A 22,232-nucleotide genomic window follows, 5' to 3' on the forward strand; every position below is an offset into this window, starting at 1 on the left:
GGAAGGAAAATAAAAATAAATTGACATCCTTACTTCAAAAAAGTAGAAGAAAATTTGTTAGAATAAAAGGCAAACATTTTCAGTTTATGATCAGAAACTCCAATCACAGGACCACCACCCCCACCCAAATTACTAACCAATGTTCATTTTACCTTCATAATTCTTGTTGTTACAGGAAACACATGAGAGTAATAAAGCCGCCGTGCTGGTGCTGGCTATATTTTATGTAACTTATATTTAATCTTCATGGCTATCCAAAGAAGTGGATGTGATTATTTTTCCTACCTAAAGATGAAAATATTAAGGTGTAAAGAAGTTTAGAAACTTGGAAAGGCACTCTTAGTTTGCATAAGAAGAGCTAATGGAAATTTATAAAAATATGAAGAGTTGGCTTTGGTAAGGAAGGAACCATAAGAAACTAGTATTGAAACAAGATTTGAAATCCCTTAAACAAGTTGACATCATATTTCAATGTGAAAGAGCTTAAGAAATTAACCAATTTTGGCCGGGTGTGGTGGCACACACCTTTAATCCCAGCACTCAGGATGCAGAGGATTGCCGTAAGTTCGAGGCCACCCTGAGACTCCACAGTGAGTTCTAGGTCAGCCTGGGCTCAAGTGAGACCCTACCTCAAAAAAAAAAAAAAAATTAACCAATTTTGAAGTTTTTAGTTATTAGACTTAAAAGTTATTTTATGTACTTTAATAACTAAAAACAGTCTTAACAAAGATCATATTTGATAAATCACTGTCTCACTTCTAATTTCATAAGAAGTTCCTACCTCTATTTGGATTGGCTCTCAAGACATGATGCCACCTACTCCTGGGTATAAATATGTCCAAAAATGTTATTCTACTTTTTCTATAAGTGTAAAATGCAATGTATATGCTTTCTGTCTTAAGGTGGTCTTTTATTTTTTTTCTCTGAGGTAGGGTCTCACTCTAGCTCAGGCTGACATGGAATTCACTATGGGTGACCCCAAACTCACAGTGATCCTCCTACCTCAGCCTCCCAAGTGCTGGGATTAAAGGTGTGTACACCATGCCCAGATATCTTAAGTTTTTCTGACTACTAGTTAACCCTGATTTAAAGCATCTGCAGCCTGGTGTGTGGCCTCACTCAGAAAGGCCTGGGGGCCTTAGGATCACTATCCCACTGCAGGAACAACGATGCTCATGGTCCAAGATCTGTGGTTCTGAAGGAATGAAGGTGATAGTAAAGAGAGCTAAGGGAGTCTCAGCATTCCTGTTAGCCACAGGCACATAAAAACAACCAGGAAAGTGCAGTGTATGTTATGCCCTTCCCTTATCTCCAAGAAGAAGCCTTAGAGGAGGGAAGTGACCCTTGTTCAGCTTATGGGGAAAGAGGACATTTTTAAGAGCTTCAATTTGGAAGTATACAGACCTGTTAAGGGAAGCTGCTTTACTTACATATCTCACATGTCTCAGTGTAACCTCCAAATGATGTAGGGAATGGGGCTTCTTTTTCAGCTGTTGGTGGACTCATTAAAGCCACATCTGAAGTCAATGGCTCTTGGGCCAGGGTTGCACATCAAAAAGAAATTAGAGGGGGCTGGAGAGATGGCTTAGCGGTTAAGCGCTTGCCTGTGAAGCCTAAGGACCCCGGTTCGAGGCTCGGTTCCCCAGGTCCCACGTTAGCCAGATGCACAAGGGGGTGCACGCATCTGGAGTTCGTTTGCAGAGGCTGGAAGCCCTGGCGTGCCCATTCTCTCTCTCCCTCTCTCTGTGTCTGTCGCTCTCAAATAAATAAATAAAAAATTTTTAAAAAATAAAAAAATTAAAAATTAAAAAAAAAAAGAAATTAGAGGGCTGGAGAAGAAAAATGGCTTAGAAGTTAAGGCACTTGCCTGTGAAGCCTAAGGGCCCAGGATCGATCTCCTCAGTACCTACGTAAGCCAATGCACGAGGTGGAATTTGTTTGCAGTGGCTAGAGGCCCTGGCACACCCATTCTGTATCTGTCTGTCTGTCTCTCTTCCTCTCTCTCTCTCTCTCTCTCTCTCTCTCTCTCCCTCTAGATAAATAAGAAATAAAATATTTTGGGGCTGGAGAGATGGCTTAGCAGTTAAGGCACTTGTCTGAAAAGCCAAAGGACCCAGGTTCAATTCCCCAGTACCCACATAAAGCCAGATACACAAGGTGGTGTATTCATCTGGAGTGCATACTGGTGTGCCCATTCTCTCTCTCTAATGTGTGTGTGTGTGTGTGTGTGTGTGTGTGTGTGTGTGTGTGTGTGTAATTTTTAAAGGAATTAGAATATGGGTAGAAAAGTGAACAAGCAAAAGGTCAGAGGGAGAGAGATGGCCAGTTCACCATTATGTCATGGAACTGAGAGAATGTTATGTTGTGAGCCCCACCAGGGATGGGTCCTAATTCTGCAGCTACCCAGCTACAAATTGTGCATCTGGCAGAATAAGATCTGACAAGTCAACCAGGCAGAGAGAAATAAGGGGTACTAACATCCTCATACCTCTAAAAATATCTTGAGTGTGGCTCAAGGTCACACAGAAACCACAAGGTGAAAAGAAAATGTCTTTGTATCTCATCTGGATTTAACCAATGCAGTGAAAAAAGTCACCCAACTCAACGTTGAGTGACAACATTTCTAAGCCTCCACATTTTAATTATGTTTTTGACCACTTAAAGGATTATTAAAGTCTTGAGACTCACCTGTAGATCAGATAAATGAATGGTAGCATCCCCCAAGGTGGGTAATGCTCAAAGCATTCCACTTAAATACTTTTAAATTAATATAAAAGAGTTGCTAAAATAATAAATAATTATGCAGTTAAGCCAGGTGTTTTTTTTCCCATAATTTCTTTTGGGGATTTAAGGTGGCTTTATAAATGGATAGCCCTGTGTTGCTATCTTCATTTTATAGAGAAGGAAAGTAAGGTTCCAGAAAGATGAGGGATTTGCTTGATCACATAATTATTAATAATCACAGAGGTTAACTTAGTAGAGTACTTGCTGTTGTTTGGATCTGGATTGTCCCCAAAATACCCATGAGTTGAAGGCTTGGTCACCAGCCTGTGGCAAGCCTGGGAGGTAATGGAACCTTTGGAGATGGGAACTATTTGAAGGAATTCAGGTCTCTGGAGGCATGCCCTTGAGATAATATTGGGGCCCCAGCCTCTTCCAGTCTCTTCACTTCACAACCACTATGAAGTATGCAGACCTCCTCTGCCACATGCTTCTGCTGTGATGGACTGTGCCCCCAAAGCAATGGGGCCAACCAACCAGGACTGCAACTTCTGAACCATGAGCCAAATCAGAAAGCCAACTAACAGTACTGTAAAAGAGACAAAACAGGGCTGGAGAGATGACTTAGCAGTTAAGGCACTTGCCTGCAAAGCCTAAGGTCCCAGGTTCAATTCTCCAGTACCCATATAAGCCAAATGCACAGGTAGTGCATACATCTGGAGTTTGTTTGCAGTGGCTTGAGGCCCTAGCATGCCCATTCTCTCTCCCTCTCCCTCTCTCCCTCTCTCTCTCTCTCTCTCTCTTTCTCTCTCTCTCTCTCTCCAATAAATAAATATTTTAAAAATAAAAAAGATATGAAATACAAATTTCTCCTAAATAAAAAATAAGGGCTGGGCGTGATGACACACGCCTTTAATCCCAGCACTAGGGAGGCAGAGGGAGGAAGATTGCCATGAGTTCAAGGCCACCCTGAGACTACATAGTGAATTCCAGATCAGCCTAAGCTAGAGTGAAACCCTACCTCTAAAAACCTAAATAAATAAATAAATAACCTTGGAGCTGGAGAGATTGCTTAGTGGTTAAGGCTCTTGCCTACAAAGCCTAAGGACCCAGGTTCAATTCCCCAGTACCCATGTAAATCCAGATGCACAAAGTGGCATAATCATCTGGAGTTCATTTAAAGCCCATTCTCTCTCTCACACACACACATGCTCTCTCCCCAGCCCTTGTAAATAAATAAATAAATTTTTAAACACTTCTGAATACATCATATTCCATGAAACCTTCCCAACTGTTCAGTGAGAGCAATATTACAAGTAAGCTCAATTATCAGAGGCTCCAAGGGTGAGAATTTTCTTTCTTTTACTTTCCCACCCCCCCCCCCAGGTAGGTCCTTTCTCTAGCTCAGGCTGACCTGGAATTTACTATGTAGTCTCAGGTTGGCCTCAAACTCTCAGCAATCCTCCTACCTCTGCCTCCCAAGTGCTGGGATCAAAGGTGTGTCCCACCATGTCTGGTCCTGAGAATTTTCTTTTTATGAAGTCTCACAGTTGCTAAGACTGGCTCTTAAAATACCCTCAACTGCATTTCCAAATCTCACCTCCTTTCCCAGAATTCAAACCCAGGTCTAGTGACTGAAAATCCATTACACTTTCTGCTAAGCCACATACCCTTTCAGAAGATGGAGAAATAAATCTTCCTCCTTGAGTGGCATTTGTTGAGCCAGATGGATCAAAAGCCTTAGCATTTCAGTACTCTATGTTGATTCTTTCAGCTCAGTGGGTATTGGAGAAATAGTCTCCATAATGCTCAATTTAAACTGCTCTACAAATAGAGACACCTTAGGAAGTATAGACACCTCAACATACCCTATGTTGCACAGAATTTGAGATTTGAGATCCAACAAAGAAGGCTACAGTTTTAGAAGCTACGTGTGTCGCAGTGAGCCATAACTCAGCTATCCACCAGGTAAACTGAAAATACAGGAAAGGTGTCCAAGTGACTCTCTGAAAAATGCCCCATTGTCCCATATACCCTAAGCACATGCCCCAGAGTCATAGAATCAGGATTCAATGTGGGAGACATGAATGCACCTATTAACAAAGCCCCGGGGTTCCTAGTCTGAACTTAGCTGTCGCCTCTTTTTTTATTCAAAGTTAATTTTGTTTTGGCATTGATTTTGGTGTCTAATATGATTTCATATTTCAAGCAAAATGTAAAAATTGTCATTTCCCCATACTTGCACCCAATGAGAAACAACTTTGGTGAAGACTTATTTTATTAAGTTTCCTCGTGACCAAATAATAGTGCTCCATATAATTAGAACGGAAAGTCAGGGTTGTCAGAAAATCTGTAAGTTTCTGTACAAACCTCCAAGTGCTGTGAATAGCCCCTCTGTCCAGTCCTTTCCACAGATTGGCTTTGGCACAACACTTGGCCCAGTTCGTTTAATAAAACCAATCTTCAGATGCCACAAATGCCCAGAGGGCTTCTGTTGACGATGAGAATGCATATACTGCATGGAATCTATTCATGCAACACGCTCGTTAGTTGACTTTCTACATTCCTGAAACATCAGAGGGTATACTCACCATGTGTTTTTGAAATATCAAACTGCTTATGGCTTTTAGATTTTGTGCAAAATAATAAGTACTACTTTTTTTCCTGTCAACATTTTTATGTTCTCAAGCAAAGTAAAAGCAGAGGTAAGGAGAAAAACAAAATAAGACAACAAAAAAGCTTTCACATTTGGTTACGGAAATCCAAAGCTTTTCTGTTTTAATATATCTAAGTGTATGGGGTAGGGGAGAGAAAGAGAGTCTCATGAATCCCAAACTGACCTTGAACTCACTATGTAGCCCCTTCTAATCCTGAGCACTGAGGTTATATACTACCACATGCATGTTATACAGTGCAAGGAATCTAACCTGGGCCTTCATGCATGCTCAGCAAGCACTCTGCCAACTGAGCTATATCAACCTCTAATTCTTTTTTAAAAGATTTTTTTTTATTTATTTGAGATTGACAGACAGAGAAAGAGGCAGACAGAGAAAGAGAGAGAGAAAGAGAATGCACCAGGGCCTCCAGCCACTGCAAATGAACTCCAGATGCATGAGCCACCTTGTGCATCTGGCTTACATGGGTACTGGGGAATTGAGCCTTGAACCAAGACCCTTAGGCTTCATAGGCAAGTGCTTAACCACTAAGCCATCTCTCCAGCCCTCAGCCTCTAATTCTTCTGTGACTATGAAAATATTTTTCTTTTTTATTATTATTATTATTATTATTATTAGATTTGGTTTTTCACAGTAGGGTCTTACACTAGCCCAGGCTGACGTGGAATTCACTATGTAGTCTCAGGCTGGCCTCACACTCACAGCAATATTCCTACCTCAGCCTCCAGAGTGCTGGGATTAATGGTGTGGACCACTACATCTGGCTAATTTATCTAAGTCTTATGTAAGTAGATTTTGAATTCTAAATCAATGGAAATCTTGGTCCCAAGAGAACTGCCAGGGATTTTAAACAGAAAAGAATTCCTATGGCATGTGGAGCTGGCCCCAGTCTGTGAAGCCAGCTTTGTGTGTCTCTGAAATGCCGTGTGGAAGGACGGCCTGCTCACTGCAGCCAAGCTCCTAACTGAGGCAGAGAAGGTAGAACAGGTGGCCGTTGGGATTCTCAGATTATTCACTTGATTTTTTTTTTTTTTTGGCAATTAAATAAAAAGTTGGGGCCCTCTTGATTATGCACATTTGCTTGGGTTACAGCTGCTCCTAAGGAGGAATGGTATTTTTTGCCATCTGTAAGTTGGCAGTAACTCCCAGCCTCCCCTTTATGCTGCAGCATATGGAAGCAGCATTTTCCTGCTTCACATGGGTTTGATATGCTCCTCGAGTCCCTGCTTAAGAGTCACTTTTCCTGTGCGTCCATGTGCTAGAGCCACCAGCCTGCCAGCCTGTCACTGCTGTGCGCCTCACGTAATTCAGTGTCTACGATACGCCTGCCACTCTGGCTGCACATCTTTACGTATTTGTTCATTTCACTGCCTCTGCCACACAGGATAAGGTTGTTTTTAATGTTTTATCTACTTATTTGCAAGCAGACAGAGAGCAAGAATGAGAAAATGAGTGTGTCTAGGCCTCCTGCCACTGCAAACGAACTTAGACTTCACATGAGCACTGGGGAATCAAAGCCAGTTCACCAGGCTTTGCAAGCATGTATGTTTAACTGCCGAGCAATTTCTCCAGCCCCAAGGATAGGTTTTGACATCCCAGTTTCAGAGATGATTAAATCAGCATTTAGAGGGCTTAAAAGTTCCTCACCCACAGTCACAAAGCTTGTCAGAGGAAGAGCTGGGACTCAAGCCAGGCTACCTGACTCCACAGCCTGTCTTGTCTATCCCAATGTGATGTTATTTAGAGAATGTATCGTAGCTGCCATCAGCAGTAAAAAGGCTGCAAGTAACAGACTCAACATTATGTGTAAAGGTCATGTGCATCCAGAGTAACATTTAGCAGTCTTGGGGCTGGGTAGATGGCTGTCAGTAAAGTGCTAGCCATGAAAGAATGAGAGGACCTGAGTTGAGATCCCCAGCACCTATGTAAAAAGCTGGGCATGGTGGCTCACACAGGTAATCCCAATGCTGGAAGACAGAGACAGGAGGTTCCCTAAGACTTGCTGGCTATTTAGTCTAGCTGAATAGGTGAGCAATAGGTACAGTAAGAAACTCTCAAAAAATAAGGTGGCAGGGCATGGTGGCTCACACCTTTAATCCCAGCACTCAGGAGGCAGAGGTAGGAGGATTGCTGTGAGTCTGGAGGCCAGCTTGGAACTACAGTGTGAATTCTATGTCAGCCTGGGATAGAGTGAGACCCTACCTCGAAAATATAAATAAATAAATAAAAAATAGCCGGGTGTGGTGGCTCACGCCGTTAATTCCAGCACTTGAAAGGCAGAGGTAACAGGATCACCATGAGTTCAAGGCCACCCTGAGACTACATAGTGAATTCCAGGTCAGCCTGAGCTAGAGTGAGACCCTGCCTCAGAATAAATAAATAAATAAATAAATAAATAAATAAATAAATAAATACATACATACATACATAAATAAATAAATAAAGGGCAGAGCAACTGAGGAAGACATCTGATATCAACCTCTGGCCTCCATCTGCACCCCAATAAACACATAAGTGGACACACACAAACACAGACACACATGTGTGAAAATTTAACAGTCCTTTAAGGTTATCTAGTTTCATGCTTCTACCTCAATAAACAATTCCCTCTATACTGTTCCAAGCAAATGGTTTCTTAGCCTGTGCTTGAGCTATTCTTAAATGAGAAAAACCAACATGGTAAATGGCTGTGAATGTGAATCCATGTAAGCCTAAGGATACATCCATGGCTGAGTTTCTGCAGCAACGCTGTTTGGTGTACAAACAGCTGTGCTCAGGTTGGGACAGAGAATTCCCACCAGCAGAGCAGGGTGCCCGGGAGAGACCCACAGTGAGGAGCCATAGCGACCTGCCATCCTGGCTGCTGTTTATGCATCTTCCTGGGGTGCATAATCTTGAAAGTGGTCCCCCAAAGGCTGAGCAGCATCCTTTTAAGACTGCACAAACAACATGATAAGCATCGCACTGGCTGGAGAAGAATCCTTCACAAACCCACCAGCGGAACTAATCATCCCTTTTCTTTCTCGCGCTTCCTTCTCGTCCTTGCCCACATGTAAACATGATGTTTAGAGTTGTAATCAAGTATACATGCAATTTGCTCTTCCACTTTGAGTGCCTAACATTGTATCATGAGCAGTTTATGTGGCTACACAGTCTGCATAATTATAATTTTTAGTGACTGTATGATAGCCCATCAAAATGACACGACATAATTTACTTAACCACTCACTCTTCAACTGTTTCTGCTTTTTCCTTATTATAAATTACTCACAATGATCATCTTTATTTTAATTGATTCTTCCCTTCTCTTAGCTTATTTTCTTGGAGCCAAAGATTGGAAAAATCTAAACCAGGTGTGGTGGAACATGCTTTTAATCCCAGCACTCACTCAGAAGGGGCTGATGTAGGAGGATTGCCAAGAGTTTGAGGCCAGCCTGGAGTACAAAGTGAGTTTCAGGTCAGCCTGATTCAAATAAACAAAAGATTGGTAAACCCTTTGAAAAATAAATTAAATGGACTATGTCTTCAATGCTATGACACCCTAAAGATCCAAGACTTCAGCAGGACAGACATCACATGTGATTATTCATTTTATCACATGGAATATTTAGGTATCTAAATAAATGGTGTCATAAATCCACAATAAGCCTGCTATTATTAAGCTAATAGAACTTTCAGGTCTTGACACATAGCTGAGAGAGATAATCCTTAATACATAATAAAACAATTTTCTTTTCTTTCTTTTTTTGGAGGTAGGGTTTCACTGCAGCTCAGGCTGACCTGGAATTCACTATGTAGTCTCAGGATGGCCTCACACTCATGGTGATCCTCCTACCTCTGCCTCCCCAGTGCTGGGATTAAAGGCATGTGTCACCACGCTGGCTAAGATTAAATATCAGTATTTATTTCTCACAAGTCTAGAGATTGGAAAACTCAAAGTCAAGGTGCCAAAAAATTAAACTCTTGGTGAAGGGTCTCTTCCTGGCTGCAAACAGCTGTTTTCTTACCATGCTGAAAGAGTAAACTCTGGGGTCTGTTTTAGAAAGGCATAATCCTGGCCGGGCGTGGTGGTGCGCGCCTTTAATCCCAGCACTCGGGAGGCAGAGGTAGAAGGATTGCCATGAGTTCAAAGCCACCCTGAGACTCCATATTGAATTCCAGGTCAGCCTGGGCTAGAGTGAGACCCTACCTCACAAAAAAAAAAAAAAAAGGCATAATCCTGTCACGGGAACCCCACCTCAGGACCTTACCTAAACCTAACCCTAAAGAGCTTTCCAGAGACTCCACTGCAGTGGGGGGTGGGGCATTCACATAAGAGTTTTAGGGGAAAATAAACATTCATTCCAGAGCAAGGGTTAATTTTGGAGGACAGAGCCCTGACAGAAACTTGAGAATGAGGCTGGTAGGTCTATAAGCCTTGGGACAAGAAGGCACCTTAGAGTAGAGATGAGATTATGAATCCTGGCTCTACACTTCTAAAACTATACAACCTAGATAAGCTACCAACTTTGCCACACTCAGTCACCGCATCTAAAACTGTGGCTCACTTATTCATTCACCAAATAGTTTATTGAGCAGCTGCTGTACACCAGGAAGAGCTGCTCTAGGTGCTGGAAACAAAAAGACAAAAGGGGCTGATGAGCTGGCTCTGTACCTGAGTCCAGATCCCTAGACCCCACAGAAAAAGTAGGAGCCAAGACAGGCTGCTGTGATCCCAGCACAGATGGTGAGATGGGAGGTAGAGATAGAATTTTCTGGAAGCTTTTAAACCAGCTACCCTGGCATACATTGTGGTAGATAGCAACAAGAATGAGAAGCCCTGCCTCAAATGAAGTGGAAGGTGAGACCAACACCCAAATGCTGTCTTCTTGCCTCCACAAAAACCTATACTCACACACATAAGCACACACACACAGGTTAAGGTGCTTGCTTGCAAAGCTGAAGGACCCAGGTTCCATTCCTCAAGACCCACATAATAAGTGAGATATGCAAGGTGGCACATGAGTCTGGAGTTCGTTTGCAATGGTTAAAGGTCACAGTATGCCCATTCTCTCCCTCCCTCTCCCTCTCCCTCTCCCTCTCCCTCTCCCTCTCCCTCTCCCTCTCCCTCTCCCTCTCTCTCTCTCTCTCTCTCTTTCTCTAACAAATAAGTAAAATAAATAATTTTTTAATTATTTATTTATTTATTTGAGAGCGACAGACACAGAGAGAAAGACAGGTAGAGGGAGAGAGAGAGAATGGGCGCGCCAGGGCTTCCAGCCTCTGCAAACGAACTCCAGACGCGTGCGCCCCCTTGTGCATCTGGCTAACGTGGGACCTGGGGAACCGAGCCTCAAACCGGGGTCCTTAGGCTTCACAGGCAAGCGCTTAACCGCTAAGCCATCTCTCCAGCCCAAAATAAATACATTTTTAAAAGATAGGTGTAATAGTTTGATTCAGGTATGCCCCATAAACTTAGGTGTTCTGAATGCTAGATTCCCAGCTAATGGAGATTTGAGAATTAATGCCTCTTGGAGGCAGTGTATTACTGGGGATGAGCTTATGGGTGTTATAGTCAGCCCCCCCCCCTTACCAATGTTTGGCACAGTCTCCTTCTGTTATTTTCCATCTAATATTGGCCAGGAGGTGATATCCACCCTCTGTTCATGCCATCATTTTCCCCTGCCATCATGGAGCTTCCTTCAAGTCCATAATCCAAAATAAACCTTTTTTTCCCACAATCTGCTCTTGGTCCAGTGATTTCTACCAGCAGTGTGAATCTGACTGCAACAATAAGTAAGGCAGAGCAAGCCCCTGCCTTTGGGAGCCTGCACTCTCATGGGATGTTAATGGTGACCATGGGTCATTTGGAGAGAGCACGGTCTAATCCACATGGCCCAGTGCTGTGCATATTAAATACTTCAGAATTATCTGTTATCACCTGTTTCACGGTCTTAGATCCTGGGGCTGGGCTTGTTAAGATGCTATGTGAAGAGAATAAATGAATGAAAATCAGGGGCATTAACCCAGAGGTGTGTGCATACATCACATCTGTTTGTATTTGCTCTGTGGTTGGAACTTCCAGGGTCACTCCCATTCTGCTCCCCTCACTGAGCAGTCAGTATCTGTGCTGCTTAACTATTCTCCGGGCTCTCTTCTCCAATGAGTCCAGAAGGGCATTGCTTATTTAGGAAATGACATGTTCCGAGTTATTAATACATTCCAAATATTAAAATTTCAGTCGAACCACTGGGAAAATCATGGCAGGATCATAATTTAGGGAGGCCAGGTGGCTAATGAATGCTTAGTACCCAGGAATATCTTGATTTCTCTGCCCCTCTCTTCCAATTAACAAAAGCACTGATGATCTCAGGGCTGTTTCTGGCCAGCTGGGATAAATCAGCCCTCTGGCAGCTGCCCAAATGATATATTTTAAGGGCACAGGCCATGTGGCTCTCTATTGCAAAGCAATTGGGGTCACTGTGTTTGCATATGGATTAACTCACTGCGCTGGGCTCCTACCCACTTATGGTGCCTGCTGTGGGTTGACACTCTATAGCTATTCAGCAATGATAAAGAAGAGACAGACCTAATGACCCTTCAGAATGCTCCCCGTCTTCCTTCCTTTCCATTACTATTTTTATTACTTTCAGCAAGGAGAATTCAGATGGATTTCTCTATCTACTTGCACTGCTCCTGTTCTATTTTTAAAAAGAGTTTCCCACAATGAACCGGGGGTAGGGGGAGGCAGGCAGGGAGTTCAGGTGAGTATAGCTGGAGAAAATCACAAGATCTAGACAGATGAGATTTGAAAATTATCAGCTTGGCCCATTCTCCTTGGCAATTCCAAAGCAAGATACATGCACGTTAGAGTCACTTTGCATAAACTATTAATTGGATGTGCTATTCCCTGGGGAAACCCAGGGCAAAGCTCAGTGAAGGGGCTCATGTGGTAATTGCTCTGCTGTGAACAGCCTCTGGGAGCTCCTGAATATTGAGTGTCCATTCCCCCAGGAATCACCTGCAGCACAGAGGAGGTGACAGACTAGTCCCTATCCAAACACCTAATAAACATTTGTCAATGGCCAAGTGTGCTCACACAACATATTAAACACAGGGAAGATCCAAAGAGATCAGAGAGAGTTCCAGAAAGCCATGAGATTGCTGTTTTAAGAAAGATCGGGAATTCACGAAAGAACCACAATGCAAGGCCATACCAGCTACCAACTGTCCTGTAATCGTGGAGAAATGTTAACCCAAGTGCTGAATTTTTTGAACTTGTTTTAATTCTCTATTTTCTATGCTATTGTCCCCGTAAGTCACTGAAATATCCCAAAGATTCTCCTTCTATCTGGAAGTAAAACAAAGCCTTTTATAAAACTCTGAGTTCTGACTTTTGGCTAAAAACTATCCCCACTGACCACATGGGCAGTTCGCATAAAATGACTGGCCACTCATAAGTCTACAGTGGTGACAACTAAGGAGCATGAGGCCTTTTAGCAAGATTTTCTGTCTAATAACTTTGTGCTTGTATTTATTGTACTGCCCTGCTTTGCTTTTTATTTGGTAATTTATTATGTATCTATGCAGTTAACCACAGTAGATAAGGCATAGTACTGAGCTCCCAGAAGCTTACATGGAAAATTGTTTGTGGTAACAAATAAATACGCAAAGAGGCAACCAGGAAAGTTGCCAGAGCTTTATCCCCTGAGATTTGGACTTTGCTCTGGTAGCACTGGAAACTACAATAAAGGCTTAAGCAGAAGCACTGGGGACTGTGAATTGAACTTTGGGAAAGTTAGTATCACTTTAGTACTAAGAGATTAAGAAGGTGTTTGGGGTAATACTAGAAAGAGACAGGCATGTTGCAAGAGGTTTATGTGTCATTCCAGAGGTCACTGGAACATAACAGGGCTCGGGAGATGGCTCAGTGGATAAAGCACTTGTCACCCAAGCCTGAGCACCTGAGTTCAGATCCCCAGAACCCACGGAAAGTCTTGGTGAGTATCTGCAGTCCCAGCACACCTACACTGAGACGCTAGGTAGACACAGGAAACTCACCCAGAAGTTCACTGGCCAGCTAGCCTGGCATACAACAAATGAAGAACAATGTGAGACATTGCTTCAAAGAAGGTGAAAGGCCAGGACCACCATGTCTGAGCTCCATATGCTGGCTGTAGCACATGTGTGCCTGCACTCACACACACAAAAAAAGAAAATTTTATGTATGTATGTATGTTTATATGTGTGTGTGTGTGTGTGTGTGTGTGTCTGTGTGTAGAGGGAGAGAGAGAGAGAGAGAGAAGGGGCGCTTTGTTGTTTTATTTTTGCTTTGCTTTGTTTTCAAGAGACAGAGACTTAACCCAGAGTCTTGTACACATTAGGCAAGCACTTTACTACTGAGCTACATTCTTAGTTCTTTTTATGTTTTGTGGTGATGGGATGGGGGTTGAGGTACAGTCTTACTCTAGCCCAGGATAACCTGGAATTCACTCTGTGCTCTCAGCCTGGCTTCGAACTCACAGCAATCCTCCTACCTCTGCCTCCTGAGTGCTGGGATGAAAGCTGTGTGCCACCATGCCTGGCTTCTTTTACATTTATTTTGACATAGTCCTGCTGGCTTGCCCAGACAGGCTTTGAACTTGTGATCCTCCTGCTTAAGCCTCCTAGGTAGTCAGGATTTCAGGTCTATACCACAATTCCCAGCTGGAATTCAAGTTCTTGAGGGTAGACACCTAAGACAGAGCCCATAGGCCAAAGAGCAGTTCCCATTATTTATACACAATTTTCTATCCCAGCAGTCTGCACACATCCTGTGCATCCTGACATTTACATTAGGAGAAGGAGGCAGCTTAAGGACAAATGGTTAGAGCTCACCTGAAATTTAGCCTCTCTGAGTATATTCACTTAAAATAGAAAGCCTCAAAACTGGCTCAGATATAGGGAAGAAATCTTGCTTTAATAATTCCAAAGACAGATAATAAACAAACCCCTGGTATTTAGCTTTGGAACCAGGTAATTTGTTTTTCTGAGTTGTGTTTGCCATCAGTTCATCTTTTGTTTTTACTTGGTACCAGAAGAGTGGGGTTGCTGCTGGACACCTGACTGTGTGGCTTTGGCCTTTTAGAGCTTATTTTCAAGGGGAATGTGGAAGGATTTGGAACCTTGGCCTAAGAGACACATTGCAGTGCTGTAAGTAAAACTTGATGGACTATTCTGGTCAGAGCTGAAAGACCTGAATGCAGGAAGAACTATGGACTATGAGGACTGGCTTATGAGGGTGAAAAAGAGCTTTGCTTGGACTGGGATAGAAGCAGTTTGTGTGAGAGGCTTGCTGTTATGCCTGTGTCCTGACAACTTCTGCAGGGTTGCAGTACATAGAAACCAACTGGTATGTGCAGAGGGATATGGCACAGAAATAAATCTTTGGGACAAAACTGCTGCCTGTTCAGCTGCAATTGTATGAGAGCTTACAACCATTGAGATTGGGCCAGCTGACCTGCACTGGGGCAACAGGAAGAATGTAGACTCTTTGGAAGAGACCTGAGTGCTCAAGGAATGTCCTGTTCTTTAAGTCTGCTTTATTCCCCCCTGGTTTAACAAATTGGCACCCTACCTGGTATTGTGGAGTATAAGAAATTCAGGAAAGAGAGGGTAATTGAGTTTGCAACATTGTCTTATGTTTTGGAAACAGCTATGGACAGTGTGAAGCAGATTTGCTGGTTGCCTGCATGGAGACCTGATAGAGCCATGAGGATGGACTGTGGGTTACAGTGGAGACCCATTGGAAATGCCAGAACCATGAGATGGCTATTAAGGAAAGCTGCTGGCTCTAGATGAAGTTTTCCAGGACTGTGAGTAGTCCATCTGGAGAGGCAGAATTGGAACTCCAGAGACTTGTTGCTGGCTAGAATTATCAGACTTCAAGATTTGTTACTGAATAGAGCTGTTGGACTTGGAGCTATAGAGTTCGATGTTTGTCCTATTTAAATCTTGTATTGGTTAAATATTTCTTTGCTATGCCCAATGCCATCTTTTGCAGTGTGAATGTTTATTCTGTGCCATTATGGGTCTTGTGGGGGAGGGATGTTTTGGTATTGTTGCTCAGTTAAAAGACCATGGACTATGGGGATGTTTGAACATCACTGGGATTGATAAAAACTATGGGGATCTTTAAAGTTGGATTGAATGCATTGTATTTGATATCATGTATGGTTATCAGTTTATGGGGGCCAGGGGTAGAATGTGGTGGTTTGATTCAGGTGTCCCCCATAAACTTAGATGCTCTGAATGCTAGGTTCTCAGCTGATGGCACTTGGAAATTAAAGCCTCGCCAGGTGTGGTGCTGCATGCCTTTAACCCTTGGGAGGCAGAGGTAGGACCATCTCCATGAGTTTGAGGCCACCCTGAGACTACATAGTGAGTTCCAGGTCAGCCTGGGCTAGAGTGAAACCCTACCTTGGAAAACCAAAAAAATAAAAAAAAAAAAAAAGCCTCCCAGAGGCAGTGTACTGTTAGGGGGTTTATGGGGATTATAGCCAATTTCCCCTTGCCAGTGTTTGGCACACTCTCCTGTTGTCCACCTTATGTTGGCCAGGGAATGAAGTCCACCCTCTGCTCATGCCATTGTTTTCCCCTGCCATCGTGGAGCTTCCCCCTTGAGCCTGTAAGCCAAAATAAACTTCTTTCTCCCAGAATTTGCTCTTGGTTGGGTGATTTCTACCAGCAATGCGAACCTGACTACAACAGATGGCACTGGGTATATCAAAGAAAGCGATACATGATTTAAACATGGCAAATACCAAACTCTGTAGCTCCAAGTCCACGAACTCTAGTTAGTGACTAATCTCCCAGTTCAATAACTCTAACTAGCAACAAGTCTCTGGAGTTCCAATTCCACCCCGTCACCTAGGCTACTCACAGTCCTGGAAAACTTCATCAGGGCCAGAAGCTTTCCTTAGCAGCCACCTAGTGGTCCCAGCATCTCCACTGGGTCTCCACTGCAATCCACGGTTCATCCTCAAGGCTCCATGGGGTCTCCATGCAGGCATCCAGCAAACCTGCTTCACACTGCTCATGGCCATTTCCCAAACACAAGATCGTGTTGCAAACTCAATGACCCTCTCTTTCCTGTATTTCTTATAATCCACAATACCAGGTAGGGTGCCAATTTGTTAGTCCAGGTGGGGTGGAATAAAGCAGAATTTGAAGAGCAGGACATTCCTTGAGCACTAAGACCCCTTCAAAAGAGTCTACATGCTTCCTGTTGCCCCAGTGCAGGTCAGCTGGCCCAATCTCAAAGGTTGTAATCTCTCAATTACAGCTGAATGGGCAAAAGTTCACCCAAAGATTTTCCTTTCTGTGCCATATCCCTCTGCTCACACCAGTTCATTTCTATGCAAAGCAACCCTGCACAACTTCTTAAGACCCAGGCATAACAGCAAGCTTCTCACACAAACTGCTAGCCCAGTACAAGCAAAGCTCTTTCTCACCCTCATAAGCCAAACCTGAGTCCGTAGTTCTTATTGCATTCAGGTCTTTCAACTCTGACCAGAATATTCCATGAAGCTGTACTTACAGCACTGCAAGGCATCTCTCAGGCCAAGGATTCAAATCCTTCCCCATTCCTCTTGAAAATCAGCACCAAAAGGCCAAAACCACACAGTCAGGTGTCTAGCAGCAATCCCACTCCTCGGTACCACTTTACTGTTGCAGTCCGGTTCACATTGCTGGTAGAAATTATCCAACCAAGAGCAGCATGTGGGGAAACAGAGGTTTATTTTGGTTTACAGGCTTGAGGGGAAGTTCCACGATGGCAGGGGAAAACAATGGCATGAGCAGAGAGAGGACATCACCCCTTGGCCCACATAAGGTGGACAACAGGAACAGGATAGTGTGCCCAACACTGGCTATAACACCCATAAGCCTGGCCCTAACAATAAACTGCTTCCAGGAGGCATTAATTTCCAAATCTCCATCAGCTGGGAACCTAGCATTCAGAACACCTAAGCTTATGGGGGCCACCTGAATAAACCACCACAGCGGAGTAATGCCTGCTCTCTGGCTAAATGCATATATTACCCTCACCAAAGTGCACTGTAAGCCCTTTACTTATGTTCATACCCATATATTAATGCTACTCTTACTTTTGCTTAGAAGAGCTTCTTTTTTTAAATTATTTATTTATTTATTTGAGAGCGACAGACACACACACAGAGAGAGAGAGAGAGAGAATGGATGCGCCAGGGCCTCCAGCCTCTGCAAACGAACTCCAGACACGTGCGCTCCCTTGTGCATCTGGCTAACGTGGGGCCTGGGGAACCGAGCCTCGAACCGGGGTCCTTAGGCTTCACAGGCAAGCACTCAACTGCTAAGCCGTCTCTCCAGCCCAAGAAGAGTTTCTTATTTTTATCTTTTCACAATTTTTGTTAACATTTTCCATGATTATAAAAAATATCCCATGGTAATACCCTCCCACCACCCGCACTTTCCCCTTTGAAATTCCATTCTTCATCATATTACCTCCCCATTTCAATAATTGTACTTACATATATACAATACCAACCTATTAAGTACCCTACTCCCTTCCTTTCTCTTCCCTTTATATCTCCTTTTTAACTTACTGGCCTCTGCTACTAAGTATTTTCCTTCTCACGCAGAAGCCCAATCATCTGTAGCTAGGATCCACATATGAGGGAGAACATGTGGCTCTTGGCTTTCTGGGCCTGGGTTACCTCACTTAGTATAATACTTTCCAGATCCATCCATTTTTCTGCAAATTTCATAACTTCATTTTTCTTTATGCTGAGTAGAACTCCATTGTATAAATATGCCATATCTTCATTATCCACTCATCAGTTGAGGGACATCTAGGCTGGTTCCATTTCCCAGCTATTATAAATTGAGCAGCAATAAACATGGTTGAGCACATACTTCTAAGGAAATGAGATGAGTCCTTAGGATATATGCCTGGGAGCGCTATAGCTGGGTCATATGGTAGATCAATATTTAACTGTTTTAGGAACCTCCAAACTGATTTCCAAGATGGCTGGACCAGATTGCATTCCCACCAGCAGTGTAGAAGGGTTCCTCTTTTTTCATATCCCTGCCAGCATTTATGATCATTTGTTTTCCTGATGGTAGCCAATCTGACAGGAGTGAGATGGAATCTCAATGTAGTTTTAATCTGCATTTCCCTGATGGCTAGTGACATACAACATTTTTTTAGATGCTTATATGCCATTTATGTTTCTTCCTTTGAGAATGCTTTATTTAATTCCATAGCCCATTTTTTAAATTTTTTTAAAATTATTTATTTATTTATTTGAGAGCGACAGACACAGAGAGAAAGACAGATAGAGGGAGAGAGAGAGAATGGGCGCGCCAGGGCTTCCAGCCTCTGCAAACGAACTCCAGATGCATGCGCCCCTTTGTGCATCTGGCTAACGTGGGACCTGGGGAACCAAGCCTCGAACCGGGGTCCTTAGGCTTCACAGGCAAGCGCTTAACCACTAAGCCATCTCTCCAGCCCCCACCAGCCTTATTTTTGTTGCTCAGTATTATTTTAGATATTCGAGGTTTTTTGTGATTCCAAATGAATTTTTGGATTGTTTTTTCTATTTACATGAAGAATGTCTTTGAAATTTTGATAGGGATTGCATTAAATGTGTAGATTGCTTTTGGTAAGATTGCCATTTTCACAATATTGATTCTTACAATCCAGGAACAAGGGATGTTTTTCCACTTCCTAGTGTCTTCTGCAATTTCTCCCTTGAGAGTTTTAAAGTTCCCATTGTAGAGATTCTTTACTTCCTTGGTTAGGTTTATTCCAAGGTACTTTTTTTCATGCAATTGTGAATGGGAGTGATTCTCTGATTTCATCCTATGTGTGTTTGTTGTTAGTATATATGAAGGCTACTGATTTCTGTGTATTTATTTTGTAGCCTGCTACATGGCTGTAGGTTTTTGTCAGCTCTAACAGTTTGCTAGTAGAGTCTTTAGGGTCCTTTATGTATAGAATCATGTCATCTTCAAATAATGATAACTTGATCTCTTCCTTTTTGATTTGTATCCCTTTTATGTGTGTCTCTTGCCTTATTGCTAGGGCTAAGACTTCCAGAACTATACTAAATAAAAGTGGGGACAGTGGACACCCTTGTCTTGTTCCTGATTTTAGTGGAAAAGCTTCCAGTTTTTCCCCATTTAGTAATATATTGGCTGTAGGCTTGTCATAAATATCTTTTATTATATTGAGATGTTCCTTATGTTCCCAGTCTCTGTAGGACTTTTATCATGAAGGGAGGTTGGATTTTGTTCAATGCTTTCTCTGCGTATAATGAGATGATCATGTGATTTTTGTCCTTCAACCCATTTATATAATGTATTACATTTATACATTTGCATATATTGAACCATCCCTGCGACTCTGGGATAAAGCCTATTTGGTCAGGGTGAATGATCTTTTCTGATATAGTCTTGTATTCTGTTTGCCACTATTTTGTTGAGAATTTTTGCATCTATGTTCATCTATCTTTGCCTGGTTTTGGTATCAGGGTGATGTGGGCTTCATAGAAGGAATTTGGTAGAATTCCTTCTTTTTCTATTTCCTGGAAAAGCTTAAGAAACAATGGTGTTAGCTCTTCTTTGAAGGTCTGGTAAAATTCAGCAGTGAATCCACGTGGGCCTGAGCTCTTTTTAGATGGGAGATTATTGATAACTGTTTGGATCTCCATGCTTGTTATAGGTCTATTTAAGTGATTAATTCATCTTGATTTAATTTAGGTAGGTCATATAAATCAAGGAAATCATCTATTTCTTTCAGATTTTCATACTTTATGGAGTATATGCTTTTATAGTATGTCCCTATGATTTTTTAAATTGCTCTGAAATCTGTTGTGATGTTACCTTTTTCATCTCTAATTTTATTAATTTGTGTCTCTTCTCTCTTTCTGGTCAGATTTGCTAAGGGTTTATCAATCTTGTTTATCCTTTCAAAGAACCAACTCTTTGTTTCATTAATTTTTTGTATTGTTTTTTTTGTTTGTTTCTATTTCATTAATTTCTGCCCTAATCTTTATTATTTCTCCCCATCTACTGATTTTTGGTTTGCTTGTTCTTCTTTTTCCAAGGCTTTGAGGTGAAACATTAGGTCATTTACTTGCAACCTTTCTAATTTCTTAATATAGGTAGTTAAAGCTATAAATTTACCTCTTAGACCTGCCTTCATTGTGTCCTAGAGATTTTGGTATGTTGTGTTCTCATTATTATTTGACTCTATAAAATTTTTTGATTTCCTTCTTGATTTCTTCATTGACCCATTCATTATTTAGTAGTGTATTGTTTAGTTTCCATGATTTTGTGTATGCTCTATAGCCTTGCTATTGATTTGTAGCTTAATTCCATTGTGGTCAGATAGAATGCAAGGAATTATTTCAATTTTCCTGAATTTGTTAAGATTTTCTTTGTGTCCTACTATATGGTCTATTGTAGAGAATGTTCCATGTGCTGCTGAAAAGAATGTACATTCTGCAGCATTTGGATGAAATGTCCTATATATATATCTGTTAGGTCCATTCCTTCTATGACCTCATTTAGTCCTGATGCCTCTCTGTTTATTTTTTGCCAGGATGACCTGTCAATGGATGAGAGTTGCATGTTAAAGTCACCCACCACCACTGTGTTTGGTGTTATCTGTGACCTTAGTTCTAATAGTGTTTGTTTGATGAATTTGGGAGCCCCGTATTAAGTGCATATATGTTTAAGATTGTAATGTCCTCCTGTTAAAGTGTGCCCTTAATCAATATAAAGTGACCTTCCTTATCTTTCTTAACTGATGTTGGACTGAAGTCTACCTTGTCAGATATTAGGATAGCTACCCCTGCTTGTTTTCTAGGCCCATTTCTTTGAAACACCGTTTTCCACCCTTTCACCCTAAAATAATGTCTATCTTTGTAGAAAGGTGAGTTTCTTGGAGACAACAAATTGTAGGATCCTGTTTTTTAAACCAGTCTGTAAACCTATGTCTTTTGGTTGGGGCATTGATGCCGTTGATATTAAGAGATATTATTGAAAGTTGTGTATTTATGTTTGCCTTTTTTTTTTTTTTTTTTGTGGTTCCAGTTCTACAGTTGCTGTCTTGTGTTAATTAGTATTTAAATATTGCTTGTTTCTTCAAGGTTCCTTATATGTGTGCTTTTCCTTTTTTTCAGCATGGAGATTCTTTCAAGTATTTTCTGTAGGGCTGATTTTGTTTTCAAATACTCCTTTAACCTGCTTTTGTCATAGAATGTCCTTATTTTTCCGTCTATTTGAATGGATAGGTTTGCAGGATAAAGTAATCTTGGTTGACAGTTGTTATCTTTCAGAACTTGGAATACACCACTCCAAGCCCTTCTGGCTTTTAAAGTTTGTGTTGAATAATCTGCTGTAATCTTGATGGGCTTGCCTTTGTAAGTAACTTGATTTTCCCTCTAACTGCTTTCAATATTTTTTCTTTAGTTTGTGTGTTTGGTAGTTGATCATAATATGACAAGGAGAGGTTCTTTCCAGGTTTTGTCTGGCTGGTGTTCTAAAGGCTTCCTGTATCTGTCTTGGCACCTCTTTTGCAATTTGGGGGAAGTTTTCTTCTATGATTTTGTTGAAGATGCCTACTATGCCTTTGGAGTGAAATTCCTCTGCTTCTACTATGCCCTGAATTCTTATGTTTGATCTTTTCATAGTGTCCCAAATATCTTGAAATTCCCATTCATACTTTTCTATAAGTTTGTCTTTCTCTTTGTTGGACTGTATTAGATCTGCCACCTGTTCTTCTAGCTTAGATATTCTGTCCTCTCCCTCATCCATCCTACTGGTGAGATT

This window comes from Jaculus jaculus, chromosome 3, assembly GCF_020740685.1.
Source record: "Jaculus jaculus isolate mJacJac1 chromosome 3, mJacJac1.mat.Y.cur, whole genome shotgun sequence".
NCBI classification, from domain to species: Eukaryota; Metazoa; Chordata; class Mammalia; order Rodentia; family Dipodidae; genus Jaculus; species Jaculus jaculus.